The sequence below is a fragment of the Lepidochelys olivacea genome, assembly GCF_965140295.1.
Source record: "Lepidochelys olivacea isolate rLepOli2 genome assembly, chromosome: 2".
In the NCBI taxonomy this organism is placed as follows: domain Eukaryota; kingdom Metazoa; phylum Chordata; order Testudines; family Cheloniidae; genus Lepidochelys; species Lepidochelys olivacea.
The window spans coordinates 143,120,992-143,143,445 of NC_140412.1; the positions used below are offsets into that span (position 1 = coordinate 143,120,992).

The 22,454-nt window shown below is 48.3% G+C and overlaps 1 long non-coding RNA gene across 1 annotated transcript in view; it reads right to left on the minus strand.

The window, feature by feature from the left end:
- Positions 1-22,454, minus strand: part of LOC311516058 — a 100,380-nt gene that overhangs the window by 67,482 nt on the left and 10,444 nt on the right. Inside the window, exon 2 of the long non-coding RNA XR_014710309.1 lies at positions 6,500-6,602. This is a non-coding gene — a long non-coding RNA (uncharacterized lncRNA). The remainder of the gene's footprint in view (positions 1-6,499; positions 6,603-22,454) is intronic.

Below are 22,454 nucleotides of genomic sequence, written 5' to 3' on the forward strand. Positions count from 1 at the left end.
ACTTTCTTTTGTGTTGACAGATTTTTGGGGTGACAGATTTTTTCTGTTATGTGACAATTGTAGAGTCAGAGAATTAGTCACTTTCTTCTAACTGAACAAAGAATATTATTATAATCAAGAAAATAGCATTATCCCTAAAGCACCTGCGTGTTACTCTCTGCTACTAGAGCTTCTAACTAGACTCTTCTCAATCCTCAACCATATGTGATATTCTATGCAAATTATTTAATTAGCTAACATGCATTTTTGAAAATAGTTTGCATATGCCCATAAACTTCAACTTTTTAAATTTGTGTAGATTTAGAGTTGGTGAAAGGCATCAGATTTGACAATCCTGGTGAACCAAGTCCTCTGTTTATCTATAGGGTAACATCAGGACAGTTTCCCATATACTCTGTCTTGCTAGCATGTCTTACCCCAACTCTTTAGAGATAACGGGGATGGCTTAGTCTCTGGCCCATTCAGTTATTGGTCTCTTTGCAGAGTCTGCCATTTAGTGCAAATCATGGTGGTGATATTGGCCTGATCTACACAAAAACTTTAGGTCGACACAGCTATGATGCTCAAGGGTGTGAAAAATCCACACCCCTGAGCGCTGGACCTATACCATCCTAGCCCATAGTATAGATGCAGCTAGGTCGATGGAAGAATTTTTCCTTCAACCTTTCCCATCGCTCAGAGAAGGATTTCGACAGCGACAGAAAAACCCCTTCCATTGCTGTGAGCTGTGTCTATATGGTTATGCTGGCAATAACTGCAGCACAGTAGCTGTGCTGCAATAGTCCCTATAGTATAGATATGGCCTTCGTAATGGTGCAGCTGGACCAGAGACTCACCCAAACTCTTCTCATACAGGGGTGGGAATCGGCAGCTAAGCCAACACTCCGATCACTTAAACATCAATTATCTCCCCTGGGGTGAAGCTGACTGTGCCTAATTAGTGGATTAGAATGGGCTGGGAAGGATTAAAGAGCTAGCTAATGCATTAACACACAGGGTAAAAGGAGGCATAGGAGGAGAGAGGCAGGCTAGCAGAACCAGGATGAAGAAAGATCTTTGAGTGGAGAGATTGCTTCCCTTTCCACTCCCTGGCAGAGGGCTGAGGAGCGATAGATGCTGTAAACAATATGGTGTATAGGTCACAAAAGGTGGTGGAAAGACAATGTAAATAAACTACATGGTGGTGAATAACAAATGAAGGTTTTAGAATAGCCTGAGTAGACAGAGGAGAAGACAGGAGCAAGACTCCATCCTGTCACAAGGGGCCAACAAAGTTCAATTAGATAGAAACAATTGCTAATCTCACCTGAGCTGGTCTGGAGTCAACCAGGTGAGACTGCATTGCTAGTGAACTAGAATCAGCCATCCTGTCCCCCAGTGTATGCTTATATTACACCTTTAAGAATGAGTGTTGTTTTCTGGAAAGATAGGGTTATTAAATCAAATTCTGGCTTTTTAGCAGTTTATACAGGAATGGTATTCCCATTCTTAGGACAGTCACATAAAACTTCCAACACACTACTCTAAGCATCCAACAAACACAGCGTACAATCAAGTTTCCTACCATGTTCTTAAAGTGACAGTTCTTGTTAATCAAAATACAATAAAATACAACAATAAAACCAATATCAATATAATATCCAAATTATATTCTAGATACAATCTTTTTCAACATAAAATCATTTAAGCAATTGCAATTATTCCAGGTTCCTCACACTAACCTAAGATGGAGATATATATCTATAAGCAATACCAAAAACCTACCCAACTTTAAAAGAACATTAAGGAAGCAAAGTCAAACACTCAAAAGTTAGGTAATGCCAGAATTAGCATTACCCACTGAGTTTTAATTCTGCCTTCTTCTAATGATTCAGTTTTGAATTACATTCATTTTTTCCCCACATCAGGGTCAGCAGCATTTGTGCCCAGCACTTTCAGGTCCTCAGCACAGATCTCTTCCAATTCAGCTGAGAGATCAACTGATAACAGAAAAAGGCTGTAAGCCTGTATGTGCAACAGTGCTTAGAGGAAGACATGCTATACTTTTTGCTAGTGAATTACACAACTGTGAAACAGCAGTGGAATACTGGTTATTGGAATTCCTGAATTCTGTTCCTGGCTCTGTGAACAGGGTGTGGCTTACTGGTTAGAGCAATGCTTATAGACAGAATAAGCAAGCACACAGATTTGGCACATTCATTCAGAAATGTGATCTGGCTGTAAAATTACAAATCTGGATTCTATTCTCAATTCTGCCTGAGGTGACTTTGTACAATCTCTTAGTTATCATGTTTGTAAAATACAGAGAATTGTACTCATCTACTATATAGGAGAGGTATGAGGCCCTGGACAGTAGCAAGCGATGTGAACTGCATAGAAATATTATTAGCAGTCAGTAGAAGAGGTGAGGCTAATACCTATGATCTTCTGTGTCCCTGTCTGGCACCTTTCTTTGCCAGAGGGTATTTAGTATGGGAAAGTCTCACTTTCATATGCATTTGATATTTTATCTTATATGCAAGCAGGCAGGGATAGGGCTGCTAAATGCATGGGTGTCCACACAAGGTGCATAATACTTTGCAGGACTGCCAGCCTGGCTTCCCTGTTACAGATAGAAAGAAATGGGGTACATATCCTCCCACTGTTTCTCTTTTTGTTATGAATTGTGTTTTTAATAGCTTGTCAGAACACCTAAACTTGGAACTGATGTATTTTCAATGTCTAAAAAAAAAAAAATCAATAAAATAAATATGTTCCTAACTGTTTTTAAAGCTCTTTGAGATGTATAGCTTGGAGGTTTCTATAGAAGTATTTTATACATCACAATAAAAAATAAAGTGGTCAAATGTAAGGCATAATTTTGTTCACGATTTCAGGACTAATATAACCAGATTTTTTTAAAAAATAAAATATACCTAGCTTTTATATTATAAAGAAATTAAACAAAGTGTGGCAGGAACCTAGGAAAAGGCCAGCTGAAATTTTATACTGCCCATAATTTTATACTGCTATTATTAGGCCATCTGGATGGAGAAGGAAAACCTAGTCAGAGAAAGAAGTAATCTGACATCTCATAAACGTAAAAGATTTTGACCATCGTTATATTGAGAAGTACTTCAGTCTCATTTTCTTCAATGAGACTATTTACAGATTGAAGCACTACTGAATGTGAATAAGGCCTTGTCTACAAGAGAAAATTGCACTGTTGTAACCTAAGGTGTGAATTTACACCAATTTAATTAAACTGGAACAAAGTCTTGAATTGACATTGTTATCAGAATGGCTTTTTTGTAGGGCTGTAACGTAATCACAGTTAATTCATGTGATTAACTCTAAAAAATTAACTGCGATTAAAAAAATTAATCGCACTGTTAAACCATAGTATACCAATTGAATTTTATTAAATATTTTTGGATGTTTTTCTAAATTTTCAAATATATTGATTTCTATTACAAAACAAAATAAAAAGTGTACAGTACTCACTTTATATTTATTACAAACATTTGCACTGTAAAAATGATAAAAGAAATACTATTTTTAATTGTACCTCATGCAAGTACTGTAGTGTAATCTCTTTATTGTGAAAGTGTACCTTACAAATGTAGATTTTTGTTGTTACATAACTGCACTCAAAAACAAAACAATGTAAAACTTTAGAGCCTAGAAGTCCACTCAGTCCTACTTCTTGTTTGGCCAATTGCTAAGACAAACAAGTTTGTTTACATTTATGAGGGATACTGTTGACTGTTTATTTACAGTGTCACCTGAAATTGAGAACAGGTGTTCGCATGGCACTTTTGTAGCTGGTGTTTCAAGATATTTACGTGCCAGGTATGCTAAACATTCATATGCCCCTTCATGCTTTGGCCATCATTGCAGAGGACATGCTTCCATGCTGATGATGCTTGTTTAAAAAATAATGCATTAATTACATTTGTGACTGAACTCGTTGGGGGAGAACTGTATGTCTCCTGTTCTGTTTTACCCACATTCTGACATGTATTTCATGTCATAGCAGTCTCAGATTATGACCCAGCACATGTTTGAACATAAGACTTTCACTGCAGATTTGACAAAACACAAAGAAGGTACCAATGTGAGATTTCTAAGGATAGACACAGCACTCGACCCAAGGCTTAAGAATCTGAAGTGCCTTCCAACATCTGAGAAGGACAAGGTGTGAAGAATGCTTTCAGATGTCTTAAAAGAGCAACACTCCAATGTGGAAACTACGGAACCTGAACCACCAAAAAAGAAAATCAATCTTCTGCTGGTGGCATCTGACTCACATGATGAAAATGAACATGCATTGGTCCGCTCTGCTTTGGATCATTATCGATCAGAACCCATCATCAGCATGGACACGTCTTCTGGAATGGTGACTGAAGCATGAAGGGACCTATGAATCTTTAGCATATCTGGCAAGTAAATATCTTGTGATGCCGGCTACAACAGTGGCATGCGAATGCCTGTTCTTACTTTCAGGTGACATTGTAAACAAGATGTGGGCAGCATTATCTCCTACAAATTGTAACCAAAATTGTTTGTCTGAGCGATTGGCTGAAGTAGAACTGAGTGGACTTGTAGGTTCTAAAGTTTTACATTTGTTTTATTTTTGAATGCAGTTATATTTTGTACATAATTCTACATTTATAATTTCAACTTTCATTATAATGAGATTGCACTATAGTACTTGTATTAGGTTGTAATAAAAAATAAATATGATTGTACACTTTGTATTCTGTGTTCTAATTGAAATAAATATATTTGAAAATGTAGAAAACATCCAAAAATATTTAAATTGTATTGTATTATTAACAGTGCGATTAATTTAATTGTGATTAATTTTTTGTAATTGCTTGACAGCCCTACTTTGTTTTGTTTACTTGAAATCAATTTGTCATACATTTAAACTAAACTGAACAAAGACACTTTGAAATCAAAATAAGAGTGTCCAGTTAACTTAAATTGGTGTAACTTTTCACATGTGGACATGTGTGACAGAATCTAGCCCTACGTAGGTAGGCTTTTTTTTTTTTTTTTAGATTAAAATAGGTGGGCAACTCGGCAAGATAGAAAGGGATAGTGCAGAGGCACCCAAAAAATGCATTCCAAATCTTTTATTTTTAAATAAAATATTTATTTTATATTTAAATCTAAATAATAGATTTAAATTAGGGCTGTCAAATGATTAAAAAAATCATGATTAATTACAAGATTTAAAAAGTCTTGATTAGTCACAATTTTAATTGCACTGTTAAGAATAGAATAGCATATATTTAAATATTTTTGGTGTTGTCTACATTTTCAAACACATTGATTTCAATTACAACGCAGAATACCAAGTGTACAGTGCTCACTTTATATTATTTATTACAAATATTTGCACTATAAAAAACAAACAAAAGAAATAGTATTTTTCAATTCACCTCATACAAATACTGTAGTGCAGTCCCTGGCCCCTATAGGCACCCCTCCCTCAGTGCCCTGCTCCCATGGGATCCCCAGCAGTCCATTGCCTCTGGGCCCCACTGGCTCCCCAACCCTCCATCACCTCTGGCCTCATTGCCCCCCGGCCCCAGCGCTTAATTTGTATTCAGAGAGGTGCTGGGGCTCAGCCCCCACACAAATTCAGCTCTGAAGGCAATGCTGCCATCAGCAGCAGCACAGAAGGGTGGCATAGTATATAGTGTATTGCCACTCTTACTTCTGTGCTGCTGCAACTCACAGTGCCTGGCACTCGGCCTGCGGCTCAAGGTAGGCTCTCACATGGGGGCTGCGTCTTGCTGAAGCCCATGGCCATTCTGCAGCTCTCTGGTCACTCCTGGATCACCAGAAGAACCATTTCAGATTTTGGTTTGGTGTGAGAGAACATGTCTGTGTGTTGGGGACGAGATGTCTCTTTAAGCAGAGCACTCAGAAGCCTGGGTGCTTTTTCAGCCAGCAGTAACTGCTATCGGCAGCACTCACTCCTGAGTGAGCAGCAGCAGATGGCCGGCTCCCCCTGTTCCCTGACTGCAGCTCAGTGGCAACAGGGTATACAGGCCAGGAGAGGGCAACACCTTGACATCAGGCTGACATTAGGCTGGGAAGTGGGGCAGTTTGGCCTGGGGCGGCTCTATGGGGGTGGGGAGCCACCGAGTCCTGTCTCCAGAGGTGTGGGATTTATGCTTGTTAAAAAACCAGAAAACATTAATTTGTTTTTAGTGAATTGAATGCATTAACTGAGATTAATTGACAGCCCTAATTTAAATCCATGACAATTTTTCAATAAAGATTGGAAGTTTTTCTAAAAGCTATGCTCAAGGAATTATTTTGAGGAAGTTCTGTGGCCGGTGCTATACAGCAGGTCAGACTAGATGATCACAGCAGTCCTTTCTGGCCTTAAAATCTATGAATAAATGTAATAAGACCATGCCTTAGGTCTCTAACTTTTTTAATTTAAACAAAATCTTCTCACTTCTTTTTAGAGAGCACAGATATAATCAGTTTCTCTTACTGCAATTCACAATAGAAGTTCAGTAGCTGTGTTTCTTCAAGTCACTGTTTATTCTCACCCCAACTTTGTTCTTCATCTCTAAGATGTCAGTTCAGGAAAGTGGCTGAAATGAAAGAGAAACAAACACACACAAACACAAATCATTTGATTGAAGAGACAGATTCCAAAATATTGCTTTTTCCCTAGAAAATATGAAGGTGAATCAGGAAATGGATGGTCTTTTCAAGTCACATGAATCAGTACCCCAGGATTCATCATTTTCACCAGATTTCTTTTAACAGTTATATAAAAATGTATTAGCTATCATAGATGTATTGTGCAGCAATCTGACCTTTCACCTATGGTAGAGCAGCTCAATAGTATGAGAGGCAGCAAGGCCTAGTGCAGGGGTGGGAAAACTACAGCCCACAGGCCAGATCCAGTCCACAAGCTTCCGCTGGGGAGCAGGGTATGGAGCTTGCCCCACTTTGGTGCTCCAGCCGGGGTGCAGAGTCGGGGGCTGCACCACCTGGCTCGGCCCTGCTCTGGCACTCTAGCTGGGGTGCTGGGTTGAGGGCTACACCACGTGGCTCCCAGAAGCAGCCGCATGGCCCCTCTCCGAGGGTTGGGGGCTGCTCCATGCATAGGAGCCGGAGAAGGGACATGCCACTGCTTCTGGGAGCTTCTTGAGGTAAGCACTGTTCGGAACCTGCACCCCTGAGCCTCTCCCTGCCCCAGCTGTGATCCCCCTCCTTCTCTCCAAACCCCTTGATCCCAGCCCAGAGCATTCTCCTGCACTCCAAATCTCTCATCTCCATCCCCACCACAGAGCCCACACCCCCATCTGGAACCTGCACCCCTTCCCGCACCCCTGATCCCCCTCACCCTCTGAACCACGCGGTCCTAGCCCAGAGCACCTTCCTACACACCAAACTCCTCATTCCCAGCCTCACTCCAGAGCCTGCATCCCCAAACAGAGCCCTCACCCCAACCCCAATTTTGTGAGCATTCATGGCCCGCCATACAATTTCTATTCCCTGATGTGGCCCTCAGGGCAAAAAGTTTGCCCACCCCTGAACTAGTGGCTGTTTGGGCTATAAGGCACCTTACTACTGTGATGGGTTGGATCAGAGAAATCCCCTTGGGGCTGCCATCTAATGTGCCAAGACTACTTCTGCCCCTGCTTTCCCTGCCAGCTTGGGACTCCAGCACCCTGTCTTGCTGAGCCAGACACGACAGTCAGCTCCAACACAGACCCAGGGTCTGAACCATGTGCCCCAAAGCTGCAGACTTAACTGAAAGCAACTTAAGAAATGTTCCTGTCTTTGACACTCAGATGCCCAACTCCCAATGGTAACCAAACCCCAAATAAATCCATTTTAGCCTGTATAAAGCTTATACAGGGTAAACTCATACATTGTTCACCCTCTATAACACTGATAGAGAGATATGCAGAGCTGTTTGCCACCCCAGCTATTAATACATATTCTGGGTTAATTAATAAGTAAAAAGTGATTTTATTAAATACAGAAAGTAGGATTTAAGTGGTTCCAAGTAGTAACAGACAGAACAAACTCAATTACCAAGCAAAATAAAATAGAACATGCAAGTCTATGTCTAAGAAAACTCAATACACATAAAACCTCATCCCTAGAGGAATTCCAATAAGCTTCCTTTTACAGACTAGTCTCCTTCGAGTCTGGGTCCAGCAATCACTCACACTCCCTGCAGTTACTGTCCTTTGTTCCAGTTTCTTTCCGGTATCCTTGGGGGTGGAGAGGCTCTCTCTTTAGCCAGCTGAAGACAAAATGGAGGGGTCTCTCACAGGCTTAAATAGACTTTCTCTTCGGGATGGAGACCCCCTCCTCTCTCCTATGCAAAGTCCAGCTACAAGATGGAGTTTTGGAGACACATGGGCAAGTCACATGTCCATGCATGACTCAGAACTTAGAGGTAGCAGCCATGGCTCACATGCTAGCTTGAACGTCCTCATGTAGACTTCTTATGTGGATTGGAGCCTCCCAAGATCCATTGTCCCTTAAGTGCTTCTTGATTGGGCATTTAATTCACACCTTTCTTTCTCAAGCAGCTGACCAAATGCTTTACAAAGGCCTTAAAAATCAAGCAGTACACAGGCAATATTCATAACTTCGAATACAAATAGCATTAATAGATTCAGTAGATCATAACCTTTACATAGATGTTACATGGCACATGTAGCCTAAAACATATTCCAGTTATGTCATATATATATATATATATATTGTGACAAAGTTCCTCCTCTACCTTGGTGGGTCTTGCGCTTATTGGAGGATTTGCTTGCCTCGGAGATTGACAGCAGCCCACAGTTTGGCTGTTTTCTGGAACCCACAGTCCAGGTCACCTCCTCCGGTATCAAGTAGGGAGTTGGGGGGGGGGATGGAGGGATGGGGGAACCCGGGCCTGCCCTCTACTCCGGGTTCCCGCCCAGGGCCCTGTGGATTGCAGCTGTCTACAGTGGCTCCTGTAACAGCTGCGTGACAGCTACAACTCCCTGAGCTATTTCCCATGGCCTCCTCCCAACATCTTCTTTATTCTCACCACAAGATCTTCCTCCTGATGACTGATAAAGCTTGAACTTCTCAGTCTTCCAGTAGTATGCCTTCTCTCTCTCAGCTTTTTGCGCCTCTTGCTCCCAGCTCCTCGCATGCACACCACAAACTGAAGTGAGCTCCTTTTTAAACCCAGGTGCCCTGATTAGCTTGCCTGTTTTAATAGATTATGGCAGCTTCTGGATTGGCTGCGGGTGTTCTAATCAGCCTGTCTGCCTTAATTGTTTCCAGAAAGTTCCAGATTGTTTCAAAAAATCTTCCCTATTACCTTACCCAGGGAAAAGGGACCTACTTAGCCTGCTCTCCTGCTGCTGCCCTCTGGCCTGGACTTTCCTTGCTTTTTGCCCCTGCTTTCTGCTTCTCCCCCGACTGGGCCAGACGCTCTGCCCCCTTTCTTTTCTTTTTGTTGTTTTTTTTTTCTTCTCTGCTGTTGCTAGAGTGCTGGCCGGCTGCCGGCTGGCTGTTAGCCCCCCGCCCCCCGCAGACGCTGCTGCCGCTCCAGCTGAAACACCCCCCCGAGAGAAGGGGGGCCTGCCGGCCTGCTTCCCAGAGGGTGGGAGTGGAAGGACCCAGCCCCTAGACCCAGTCACTTGTCATTTGTTTGTGGACCCATATTTGGCTGAGAGGACTTTTATCATCTGCTCCGGCATCCCTGGAATGTTGTAGCTGCAAAAAAGAAAGCCCGGAACAGAGGAGGAAAAAGCCGTCTACCGGAGGAACACCGCCCGAGGAATCTACAAATCGCCATGGAGGGGGCCTAAGTCTGAGTAACTTTCGAACTGTGCTCTCGAGTGTGGGGAGGCTTTGACTGTGTCTTAACTGTGTTTGTAGGGACACAGGGGGTGTGGCACGGAGCTGCCCCCTGATCCATCTGTGTCTTCCCAACCCCACACTACGATCTTCACCCCCTGCACGCCACCAACTTTGCTGGCTGTCTAACATCTGCCTCTGGACTCAGCTGCTCACCCTGATTCCACCGCATGGGCCAGAAGCACCAGCCAACCAAAGAGGACTCTCTGGACAAGCATACGGTGGTTCATGTACCCCCCCACCCCCCCCTGAACTGTCCAACCCACAGGTTGTCCCTTTCTACCTGACCCCAACTCCTGTTAACCATCTGCCACCGCCCCCGCTGGGGCATCGGCAATGGAGGGCACTGGGGTGACCTCCGCCGCTGCCATGCCCATCGCCTACCCAGACTCTAGGGAAGCCCCCCCAGCCGGCGAGAAAAGCCAGGGCAAGAAGAAGGGGAAGGGCCTCGCTAAAACCACCGGGCCCTCCATGGCAGGGGCCACCCCCACTGCTGTGGGCCCACCACTGACCACGGCGTCCTTCCCCGCTGCCTCCTCCACCAGCTCTGCGGGTGTCCCTCCCTCAGCCCCCAGGACGTACACCTGGGCGGCGGCAGCCCCCCCGCCAGCTGCCTCATCATCTCTCCCGCCCACCGCCTCCGCCACCATCAATAGCGGCTGGGCCCCCTTTCTCACCATGACAAGGAAGCACGGTGTCCGATGCCTCCTGGTGCCCGCCTCGCCCCACACGGAGACCTACGTGCGGGCGTTGGTGAGGGTGGTGGGGCACTCGGCCATTGTGGCGACCTCCAAAATGGACGGGAAGGTCGTCTTCTTCTTAGCATTAGAGGCTGCCGCCCAGAAAGTGGTGGAGAGGAGCCTGGCGGTGTGACGGTGTTTGTCCCCCTAGAGCCGCTGGAGGACCTGGGCGTCTGCCTGGTCATGACCTCTGTCCCTTGTTTTCTCCCCAATGCTGCCCTGCTACCTGCCCTTTCCACTCTGGGGAAACCTGTTTCTGTCATCAGCCCTCTCCCGTTGGGCTGCAAGGACCCCGCCCTCCGTCACATCTTTTCCTTCCGCTGGCAAGTGCAACTTTTACTGCTGTCAGTGGCGTGTGACGGAGTGGTGCTTGAAGGGTCCTTCCTAGTTCCCCACCAGGGGGCCCATTACTGGGTGTACTTTTCCACGGTGGAGGCCCGGTGCTACCTCTGCTGGGCGTCGGGGTATGTTCGGAGGGACTGCCCCTTAGCCCGGCAAGAAGGGGCACCTGGGATCCCCGAGACCCGGCAGGACATCGGCCCCGTCATTGCTGATGCCCCTAGCCGCTCAGTACCCGAACCCGCCCCCCCCTTCTTCGGACCACCGCTACTCCCGCTCAGGCCCAAGGGGCACCTCCCCTACAACACCCAGACGAGCGGGAGAGCCCCGCCCTCGCTGCTGACAATCTAGCGGGGCCTATGGATGAGGCTGTGGCGGAGATACCATCAGGCATGGGAGAGAGCCTGCCCCAGGGAGAATCCTCCCTCCCCTATGCTGCCCCACCATTCCACCCCAAGTCCCTGAGCCATCGCCTTTACCCCCTGACACGACCCCTGCTAACCAGCCCCCAGATGATGCCATGGAGGGCTGGGCCCTAGTCCAGGGGAAGTGAGGCAAGCGGAAGGCTCGAGCTCTGCCTCATCTACCCAAGGCCGAGGCCCCCCGGAAGACCAGGAAGGGGGGCACGAATGCCGAACCTTCCGCTTTGCCCACGAGTGCGTCCCATCCACCGATGCCAGCCGGGAAAGACGTGGCAGCACCGGAGGGTAGTGTCTCCCCTCCACGGGAGACCCTCCCCTCCGAGACCCTCGAGGAAGCCCTTTCTGTCCTGACACTACCTGAAGCCCCCGTGAACCCCGAGGCAACCGTCGTGGCGGGGGCTGGCGGTGAGTACCCCGGGGCGGCGGAAAGTGTCCTCTTCTCCATGTTCGAGGAGATCGAGGCCTTAGATCTGACCCTGGTCGCCCAGGGAGAGGACGACCTTTTGCCAGCAAATCTCGATCTGGGCGACCTCACTCCACCCCTCTTTTCCCCATGCTACCTCCACTTAACTGCTGCTTCCGCTCCCACCTCCGAGGAGCCCCTGGACTCCTCCACCAACCCAGCCGCTGATGGCACCCCGCTGATGACCACCAAGCCTGCTCAGGTGACAGCCGGCGCCACGCGGCCAGGACACAAGTCGCATGGGGCACCCCGCGTTGGTGCGGAGCAATCGACTTCCTTCTCGGGAGGGGGCCCTACAGAAGATAATCCACCTCCTGATGCTGTGGCTGCTAAATCCACTACAGAGCGCGCACCCAGTGTCACTGAGAGCTCCCTCCCCACCCCCTTAACCTTGAGCCTGATCGGGAGGTGCCACCATCCAGCTGCTTGCCTCCCGAAACCCAGAACCTCGCCTCTGCCTCTGTCCCTGCCCCTATCCAATTTACCTCCTGCAATGTCATTGCCACCTCTGGGGCTGTCTCCTTCCCTTTCCCAACTGATGACCCCCAGGGAGTGGCCTTTGTGTTCTCCTGCCCTGACCCATAAGGAGCTGCTATTTTCCCTCCACCGCCCCCTATCGCCCCAGAGCTTGAGGCGGGCCTAGAAGCTCCAGCCCATCAGACACCCCGTCGGGGGTCCGCACCCTGCTTGTCCGTTTTAGTAGACCACAGGGCTGCACCAAGGGCTCCGCCGGGGAACAACCGGGAAACCGTAACCCCACCCCCACGAGCTGCAAGGAGAGCTGCGGAAGTTTTTAGAGGATGTCCATGGCTCGCGCAACAAGGTACAACTTGCTCTCCAGCGATGGGGGGACTTTTCTCAAATCCTCTGGGCCACAAGGGCCCTCATGGGGTAAGGTAAAGGGACGGGGAAGCAAGATGCCGTGGCCTACTGGTAGGTCCGCGTCTTCCGTGAACAATTACTCGCCTACAAGATGGGTCACGGACTGCTGCACGGCCCGCTGGGAGATGCGAGCGTCCCTGCCAGTGAGGACCCCCCCGACCCTCCCCGTGACACCTCTCACCATCGCAACATTGAACACCCGGGGTTGTAGGATGGCTCTCCGCAGGTCCCAGGTGCTCTCCTTCCTTCGGGAGGGAGGGTACTCTGTGGTTTTCCTGCAGCAGACCCATACGGACCCGACCGCCGAAGACAGTTGACGACTGGAGTGGGGGGACAGGGTCTACTTTAGCCATGCCATGGTTCGACAGGCAGGAGTGGCAACCCTGTTCTCCCCCGACCTACGGCCCGAGGTGCTAGGGGTTGCTGAGACCGTGCCAGATTGCCTGCTGCATCTCCAGTCCGTATGGAGGGGCTCGTGGTTAACCTCGTTAACGTCTCTACCCCGACATCAGGCCCGGAGCGGCTGCAATTCTACCAGTGGGCGTCTGCCTTCCTCGGCATCTTAGATTCTCACGAGTGCCTGGTCCTGGGAGGGGACTTTAATACCACCCTCGAGGAACAGGACCGCTCGGGGACCGAGCAGAGCCCGGCAGCCGCGGACACCCTCCGGGAGATAGTTGAACATCACTCCCTAGTGGACATCTGGCACGACCACCACCCGGATGACACTTCCACGTTCACCTTTGTCCGGGTGGAAGCCCGTCGGTCGAGCCACTCCCGGTTGGACTGCATTTATTTATCACGCTTCCATCTCTCAAGAGCCCACTCTTCCAGCATTCGGCTGGCCCCATTTTCTGACCATAATCTAGCCACCGTGACAGCCTCCCTCTGTGCGGAGAGGCCGGGGCCGGCCTACTGGCATTTTAACAACAGCCTGTTGGAGGATGAGGGCTTTGTGACGTCCTTCCAGGAATTCTGGCTGGCCTGGCGAGGGCAGCCGCGTGCTTTCCCTCGGCGCGGCGATGGTGGGACCTGGGGAAGGTGCACACCAGAATTTTCTGCCGTGACTACGCCCAGGGTACCAGCCGACAGAGAAATGCGGTGATAGAGCAGTTGGAACGGGAGGTTTTAGAGCTGGAGAGGCGTCTGGCCATCAGCCCCGAGGACCCGCTCCTCTGTGGAGCGTGCCGGGAGAAGCGGGAGGAGCTCCGGGCCCTCGCGGACTATCGGGCCTGGGGCACCTCTGTTTGATCCCGCATCCGCTTTCTTCGGGAGATGGATCGTGGCTCCCGCTTCTATGTCCTGGAGAAAATGAGGGGGGCCAAGAAACACATCACCTGCCTCCTGGCAGAAGACGGCACCCCCCTCACGGAACAGGTGGAGATGTGCGGGAGGGCCTGAGCCTTCTACGCAAGTCTTTTCTCCCCGGATCCGACCGACCCTGGCGCTTGCAGAGTGCTCTGGGAGGAGCTCCCTACGGTCAGCGTGAGCGACCGAGACCAGCTAGAGTTGCTTCTCACTGTGGCCGAGTTCTCGGAAGCCCTCCGTCGTATGCCCACTAATAAGTCTCCAGGCATGGACGGGCTGACCATGGAGTTCTACCGCATGTTTTGGGATGTCCTCGGCCCAGACGTAGTCACCCTCTGGGCCGAGTCTCTGCAGAGCGGGGTCCTCCCTCTTTCGTGCAGGCAAGCTGTGGTCACCTTACTGCCAAAGAAGGGGGACCTCCGCAGTTTATGAAATTGGCGTCCCGTCTCGCTTCTCAGCACGGACTACAAAACAGTAGCGAAAGCAATCTCGCTGCGGCTAGGGTCTGTGCTGGCGGACATGATCAACCCAGACCAGACCTACACCGTCCCGGACCGCAGTATTTTTGATAACCTATTTCTGGTTCGGGACCTTTTGGAACTTGGGCGTAGAGATGGTCTGCTGTTCGCCCTCCTGTCCCTAGATCAGGAGAAGACTTTCGATAGGGTGAACCACGGGTACCTCTTGAGCACTCTGTGGGCGTTTGGCTTCAGACCTCAGTTTGTGGGTTTTCTCCGGGTGCTGTACGCTTCTGCAGAGTGTCTGGTTAAGCTCAACTGGACCCTGACCGAACCGGTCAGCTTCGGGTGAGGAGTGCGGCAGGGGTGCCCCCTCTCTGGCCAGCTGTACGCTCTGGCTATTGAGCCCTTCCTCTGTCTCCTCCGCAGGAAGTTGACAGGTTTGGTGCTATGGGAGCCGGAGCTGTGGCTGGTCCTGTCGGCGTACGCTGATGACGTGCTCCTCGTGGTCCAGGACCCGGGTGACTTGGCGTGGGTGGAGGCTTGCCAGGCCATCTATTGGGCAGCCTCCTCCGCCCGGGTCAACTAGGTCAAGAGCTCTGGCTTGGCGGTAGGAGACTGGCGGCAGGCGAGCTCCCTCCCACCCGTGCTTCAGACCGTCTGGTGGAGCGCGGGTCCGCGGTTCAGACTGTCCGCTGCTCTACCTCGGCGTTTACCTTTCTGCCACGCATCCCTCTCCGCCGGAGAACTGGGAAAATTTAGAGGGCGGGGTGATAGAGCGGCTCCGGAAATGGATGGGACTACTCCGATGTCTCTCCCTCTGAGGGAGAGCGCTGGTGCTTAATCAACTAGTCCTGTCCATGCTCTGGTACCGGCCCAACACCCTGGTCCTGGCCCCGGGTTTCCTGACCAACCTCCAGACATCGATTCTGGGGTTCTTTTGGTCAGGAATGCACTGGGCCCCTGTAGGGGTTCTTCATCTACCCCCGAAGGAAGGAGGACAGGGCCTGAAGTGTCTGCACACTCAGGTCCGTGTCTTCTGCCTCCAGGCCTCACAGAGGCTTCTTTATGGTGCAGGCAGTTCGGCGTGGAGCATACTGGCGCATGCCATCGAGTGCTGCATCTGAGGGCTCCGATATGACCGGCAGCTCTTTTATCTCTGTCCAGGAGGTCTTCCGCAAGACCTCTCCGGGCTGCCGGTCTTCTACTTGGACCTCCTCCGGACTTGGAAACTGTTTTTAACAACCAGGTCCGTGGTGGCCACCGAGGGGGCAGATGTCCTCGCAGAGCCCCTGCTACACAACCCCCAGCTCCGTGTGCAGGTGGCAGAGTCCTACTCGATGCACCAAAGCTTGATCCTGGCAGAAGTCACGAGAGTCGGAGACCTCCTGGACTAAGACCGGGGAGACTGGCTGGATCCCCTGACGCTCACTCGATGCATGGGGCTCTCCAGATCTTGTACGCCCCGGTGCGTACTTCAGGAGGTGAAGGCCGCTTTGCCGCCCGCTGCTAGAGCTTACCTCGATCGGGTCCTGCTCGAGGGCACGCCCTGCCCACCCTCTACCCCAGGCCTGCCGGACCTTTTAATTGGACCCCTGCCCCGTAGACCCAGTTGACCCCCTCACCCTTTTACAGTGAGCCGGCTGCATGAACTGCTTCCAAACTGTGCCAAGGAAACATCTGTAACATATAAGTAGGGGCATAGCGAGCAGATCGAGGGACGTGATCGTTCCCCTCTATTCGACATTGGTGAGGCCTCATCTGGAGTACTGTGTCCAGTTTTGGGCCCCACACTACAAGAAGGATGTGGATAAATTGGAGAGAGTCCAGCGAAGGGCAACAAAAATGATTAGGGGTCTGGAACACATGACTTATGAGGAGAGGCTGAGGGAGCTGGGATTGTTTAGCCTGCAGAAGAGAAGAATGAGGGGGGATTTGATAGCTGCTTTCAACTACCTGAAAGGGGGTTCCAAAGAGGATGGCTCTAGACTGTTCTCAATGGTAGCAGATGACAGAACGAGGAGTAATGGTCTCAAGTTGCAGTGGGGGAGGTTTAGATTGGATATTAGGAAAAACTTTTTCACTAAGAGGGTGGTGAAACACTGGAATGCGTTACCTAGGGAGGTGGTAGAATCTCCTTCCTTAGAGGTTTTTAAGGTCAGGCTTGACAAAGCCCTGGCTGGGATGATTTAACTGGGAATTGGTCCTGCTTCGAGCAGGGGGTTGGACTAGATGACCTTCTGGGGTCCCTTCCAACCCTGATATTCTATGATCTATACACACTCGTGCTCCACACCCTTCACGCCCTCATCCTAGTGTCCCGCCCCGAGACAAAGTGGCGAGACCTTCTGCCACCTTTGGAGGGTGAGCAGCCCCGGTGGGCCAGCCTATATTCCACCTTGGTTCCGAGGCCCGTTGGGGACATCAGTTGGCGGCTCCTTCACAGAGCTGTGAGCACAGGCACGTACTTGGCGCGGTTCAACCCCATCCCAGATACTTGTCCCTTTTGTGGTGTGAGGGAAACCCTGGAGCATGTATATTTGGAGTGCGCCAGGCTGCATCCCCTGTTCCGGCTCCTCACAAATCTTTTATTATGTTTTTGGTTGCATTTTTCTCCTTGCCTTTTTATTTATGCACTCCCCATCCGTGGCCTCACAAAGTCATGGGATATCCTAGTTAACCTCCTTCTGGCCCTGGCTAAAAAGGCCATCTATAAAACCAGAGAGAGGAGGTTGGCCGATGGAGTTTCCTGTGACTGTGGGGCCGTTTTCCGATCCTCGGTTCGTTCACGTATCTGGGTGGAGTTCCTCTGGGCGGCGTCCACTGACTCCCTTGATGCTTTTGAGGAGCGGTGGGCGCTGTCCAAGGCCCTCTGCTCAGTGTCCCCGTCCGGCTCCCTTTGTTTTGACCCTTTGATTAGGGGAGAAAGTAAGGGACCCCAGCCCCAGCCATTGCTGGTGCGGACACCACCACCTTAGAGGGGTCCTTTCACACATGGGTGCACATCCCCCCCCCCCGGGTTTTCCACCCCACAGCCTGCCCCTTTTGTTGGGTGCTTTCAGAGGAGGGAATTGTTGGTGACACTCAGGCATGGTGCCAGGTAACTCGAGGGGGTGGCAGACCTTGAGAGTCGATGAAGCCCCCTCGCTCTGGACCACCAGGTAACTCGGAAGGGTGGAAGACCACGAGAGTCGAGGAAGCCCCCTGCTCTGGGCCCAGGCAAGCTTGAACACTTCCCTCCCCTGAAGCTAATGAGAAAACAATTGTGATTGGTTGCTGTGTTACACATTACACATGCTGTTTTGTTTTGTAAGTGTGTTATGCAAATAAAAAAATATCTTTGTTGCTTTAAAAAATATCACTCTCCTGGAGCCAGTGACCCTGTCACAAAATATATATATTCATAAGCATATTTCCATAAAACCTTATGGGGGGCACTATCACAACTACCAGCTGCATTAGTGTGAGGAAGCCTTGTCTGTGCTTGCCGTGGGTTAGCTCCCCAACTCCCCTGGCCATGGGCAACACAAACACTCCCCTCTAGGCCTCTCTGGCCCTGTTGTCACTCTGCAGGTTAGGGATAGGCACACTCCAACCCTTGAGTCCTTCAAGCATCTCCCTAGAGTGTCCAACCCCTGGTCCACTGGACATGTGAGGTATCCACCGATCTACTGCTACCAAAGAAACATTACACCCCATCTTACCAGTTTCACCTCAGATCACTGCTTCACTTAATTCACAGCACTTTGTTTCATTTACAGTGAAATCAAGTATAACTTTATTTAACAAGCATAGAGATTCAAGTTGTAGCAAACAGAAGTATTGGAACCAAATGGTTACATAAAAAATAAAATCATAATATGCACTCTAGACTCTTGATCAGTACAGGCCGCAGGCCTAATTGGATGCATCTGTACAGAGCTCAAATATCTTAGAACGGTTCTAGCCCATCCAAATTTTTATTTCTGACAGATTTCTTTTCAAAGAGACAAGTTGGGAAAGGTAATATCTTTTATTGGACCAACTTCTGTTGGTGAGAGAGACAAGCTTTCGAGCTGCACAGAGCTCTTCTTCTCACTTTAGCACTTCTTTTCACTTTATCAAAGCCTTCCTGACAGACTGCAGTCCAGACCATTTTGTCAGGCTGCGTCTTTCTGCAGAGGTCTGTAACTGCAGATACCATGTTGCTGAAGCCTTCCACAAAGCTGCTGTAGTAATTTGCCAAGCCTAAATAAGACTAAATTTGTTTTTTGGCTTGGGGTACAATTAACAATGGATTCCACTTTTAAGGAATCAGGGAAAATCTGGTCCCCTCCTACTCAATGGCCTAGATCAGGGACTTTGGCCTCCCATATCTTATACTTTGACACTTTTACAGTGAGACCTGCATATTTGAGTTTCTTCAGCATAATTCCCAAGTGATTTTTGTGATCTGACCAGGAATTACTAAAGATAGCATCTATGTGGGGACTGGCAATATCCTGTGACCCAGCAAAGTTCTGGTTAATGAGCCTCTGAAATGTGCCTCCTGCATTACTTAACCCAAATAGCAACATTTTGAACTCAAAAAGTCCTGAACCAGAAATAAAGACAGACTTTTTCTGTGCTTCATTGTTGAGGGAGATTTACCAATACTCCTTAGTAAAATCCGGGGTGCTCAGGAACTTTACTTTGTTTTTTTAATATCTTTGGTTTTGCATATCATAAATTTTGGGATTAGGTTATATATCCGGAACCATGACTGAATTAAGATTTATGCAATCAACACAAAGCCTTATTGTCCCATCCCTTTGGGCGCCATAACTGGAGAAGCCCAGGGACTATTTGATTCTTCAACTATTCCCATGTCCCTCATACTTGCCTCGGGATACTTGGTTTCAAAATCCAACTCCACTAATATAAATCTTTTTCCTCTCTGAGTTAGCCTGGGTAAGGGCTCTATGATATCCATGGCAACCCTGAAAATTGCTTGGGGAGCCTTGCTGAGACCTACAGGCCTTTTCTGCTTTTGACATAAGTCGCAAGTCTTGCAGTATTCCTTTACTTTATTTTGAATATGGGGCCAACAGAAGATTTTCTTAAGCCTCTCATGTGTCCTCTCTGTTCCCAAGTGACCAGCAAAAGGGCAGTTGTGGGCTACTAGCATTATCTCTGCACACAGCTTTGTGGGTATGATCAATTTTTTGTAGGGCTCTATTTTTCCCAACCAGGGCTTCCCTGTAAATCCTTTTAATAAAAAACATCCCCCTGTTCTCTCTATTAGGGGCATTACTGAGGATGGCCTCCCTTATGCTCTCCAGTGACTTGTCTGCACTTCATTCCATAGCAAATTCCATTTGGCTTTTGCTTGCACTGGGAGCTGTTTCAGGCAACGTGGGGATGGGCAATGCCTCATCCCCCCTCCCTTGGAGATATATTGCTACTTTCTCCTGATAAGGGTGCAGTTGATTCCTCTCCCCACTTAGCTGCCTCTCCCTCCTCAGGGTTTACCTATGGGAACTTAGGAACATATTCCCTCTTGCCATTAGTCACAATATTAACAGTTTTGAGGAGTGTTATTATGTCATTTCCCACTAATATACCATCTGGTAAATTCTTTGGAACCCCCACATTCAAAGTATCCCTTAAACCTTCTCACTCTAATTCAATGCAGACTAAAGGCACTCTGCTTCTAAAATGCCCCATGACAAGGAGTTTTACCTCGTCCCCATGGAACATAACAATCTCCTTAATTACCTTCCTCCCGACTAAACAGATCTGGGCATTAGTGTTTCTCCAAATTACCATTTAGCTTGACTTCTTTAATAAACTTTATGTCCACCTCCAGGAGGACAGGCAGGACAAAATTAACTAAAACCCCCTCTGCCACCACTGAAATCTCCAAATTAAGGGCAGCTCCATTAACATGGGTGGATTGGGCATTGTATTTGGACTCCCCATACCTAGGGAATTGTTTGTTTATATGTTCAAGGGACTCATGTAAGAAACACTTTCTTGGACCACCCCTTGGGCTGGGGTCTGATAATTGAGTTATCAGGAGGGGATCAGTACTGGAGTGGTGTGTGCTTAGTTCTGTTCCTTCTCTCCTTTTCCCATGAACACACTGGGCACCCCCTTTTATGCCAGGTTTGTGCCCGATCCTTTGGGACCTGCAGTCTAGGAATGGTCTCACTTACATGTATAAGTCAGCTGTCCCTTCTACAGCTGCTGGGGACTTTTCCCACACTGCTGCCCTCATTTCATCAGAGCGGAATAATTGGTCATAATTTTCTGCTCCTTTACTTTTTTCCATTTTCTCAAATAAATCCCCCATTTTATTAACATAATCCCAGTGACATATCATATCAACTCTTTTGATGTTTTTAACCTTTAGGTGATATGCCTCTGGAGTAATTTGAGACCTTTTTAACACAGGCCCTTAAGCAGTTTATACAACATAACATCACTTACATCCATATTATTAAACATGTATAAAGCTTGACCAGTTAGTTTGGGGAATTCTCTCTTCTTTATCCTTTTGAAGGTGGTCAAATATTCTTTAATGCAATCTGTCCCCATGGAACTCAGGCACAGTTTGCTGGGGGAGGGATAGCTCAGTGGTTTGAGCATTGGCCTGCTAAACCCAGGGTTGTGAGTTCAATCCTTGAGGGGACCATTTAGGGAGCTGGGGCAAAAATTGGGGATTGGTCTTGCTTTGAGCAGAGGGTTGGACTAGATGACCTCCTAAGGTCCCTTCCAACCCTGAGATTCTATGCTTCTTAGATGGGTGATCTTTAGGAAGGATTAGACTCATAGACTTTAAGGCCAGGAGGGACCATCATGATCATCTAGTCTGACCTCCTGCTCATCGTATGCCACATAACCTCACCCCCAATTCCTGTAATAGTACCATTACCTCTGGCTGAGTTGCCAAAGTCCTCAAATCTTGAATTAAAGACTTCAAGTTACAGAGAATCCACCATTTACTCTAGTTCAAACAAGCAAGTGATCCATGCCCCACATTACAGAGGAAGGTGAAAATCCCCCAGGGTCTCTGCCAATATGACCATGGAGAAAATTCTTTCCTGACCCCAAATATGGTGATCAATTAGATCCTAAGCTTGTGGGCAAGACCCACCAGCCAGATGCCTAGGAAAGAATTATCTGTAGTAACTCAGAGCCCTCCCCATCTAGTGTCCCATCTCTGACTGTTGGTAATATTTGCATATAGCAGTCACAGATGGGACATATGCCTTTGTAGGCAATCTCATGACATCAAACCCTCCTTATCTTATTGAGCTCAGTCTTGAAGCCAGTTAGGTTTTTTGCCCCCACTGCTCCCCTTGCAAGGTTGTTCCAGAACTTCAGTGCTCTGATGGTTAGAAACCCTCATCTAATTTCAAGCCCAAACTTGTTGATTGCCAGTTTATATCCATTTCTTCTTGTGCCACCATTGGCACTTAACTTAAATAACTCTTCTCCTTCTCTGGTATTTATCCCTCTGAGATATTTATAGAAAGCAATCATATCTCCCCTCAACCTTCATTTTGTTAGGCTAAACAAACCAAGCTCCTTAAGTCTCCTCTCATAAAGAAGGTTTTTCATTCCTCGGATCATCCTGGTAGCACTTCTCTGCACCTGTTCCAGTTTGAATTCCTCTTTCTTAAACATGGGAGACCCAAACTGCACACAGTATTCCAGATGAGGTCTCACTAGTGCCTTGTATAATGGTAATCAACACTTCCCTATCTCTACTGGAAATACCCCACCTGATGCATCCAAGGATTGTATTAGCCTTTTTCACAACCATATCACATTGGTGGCTCATAGTCATACTGTGCTTGACCAATACAGCGGGGTCTTTCTCCTCCACTGTCACTTCAAACTAATGCGTCCCCAGCTTACAGCAAAAATTCTTGTTGTAAGTCCCTAAATTCATGACCTTGCAGTTGGTACTATTAAATTTCATCCAATTTCTATAACT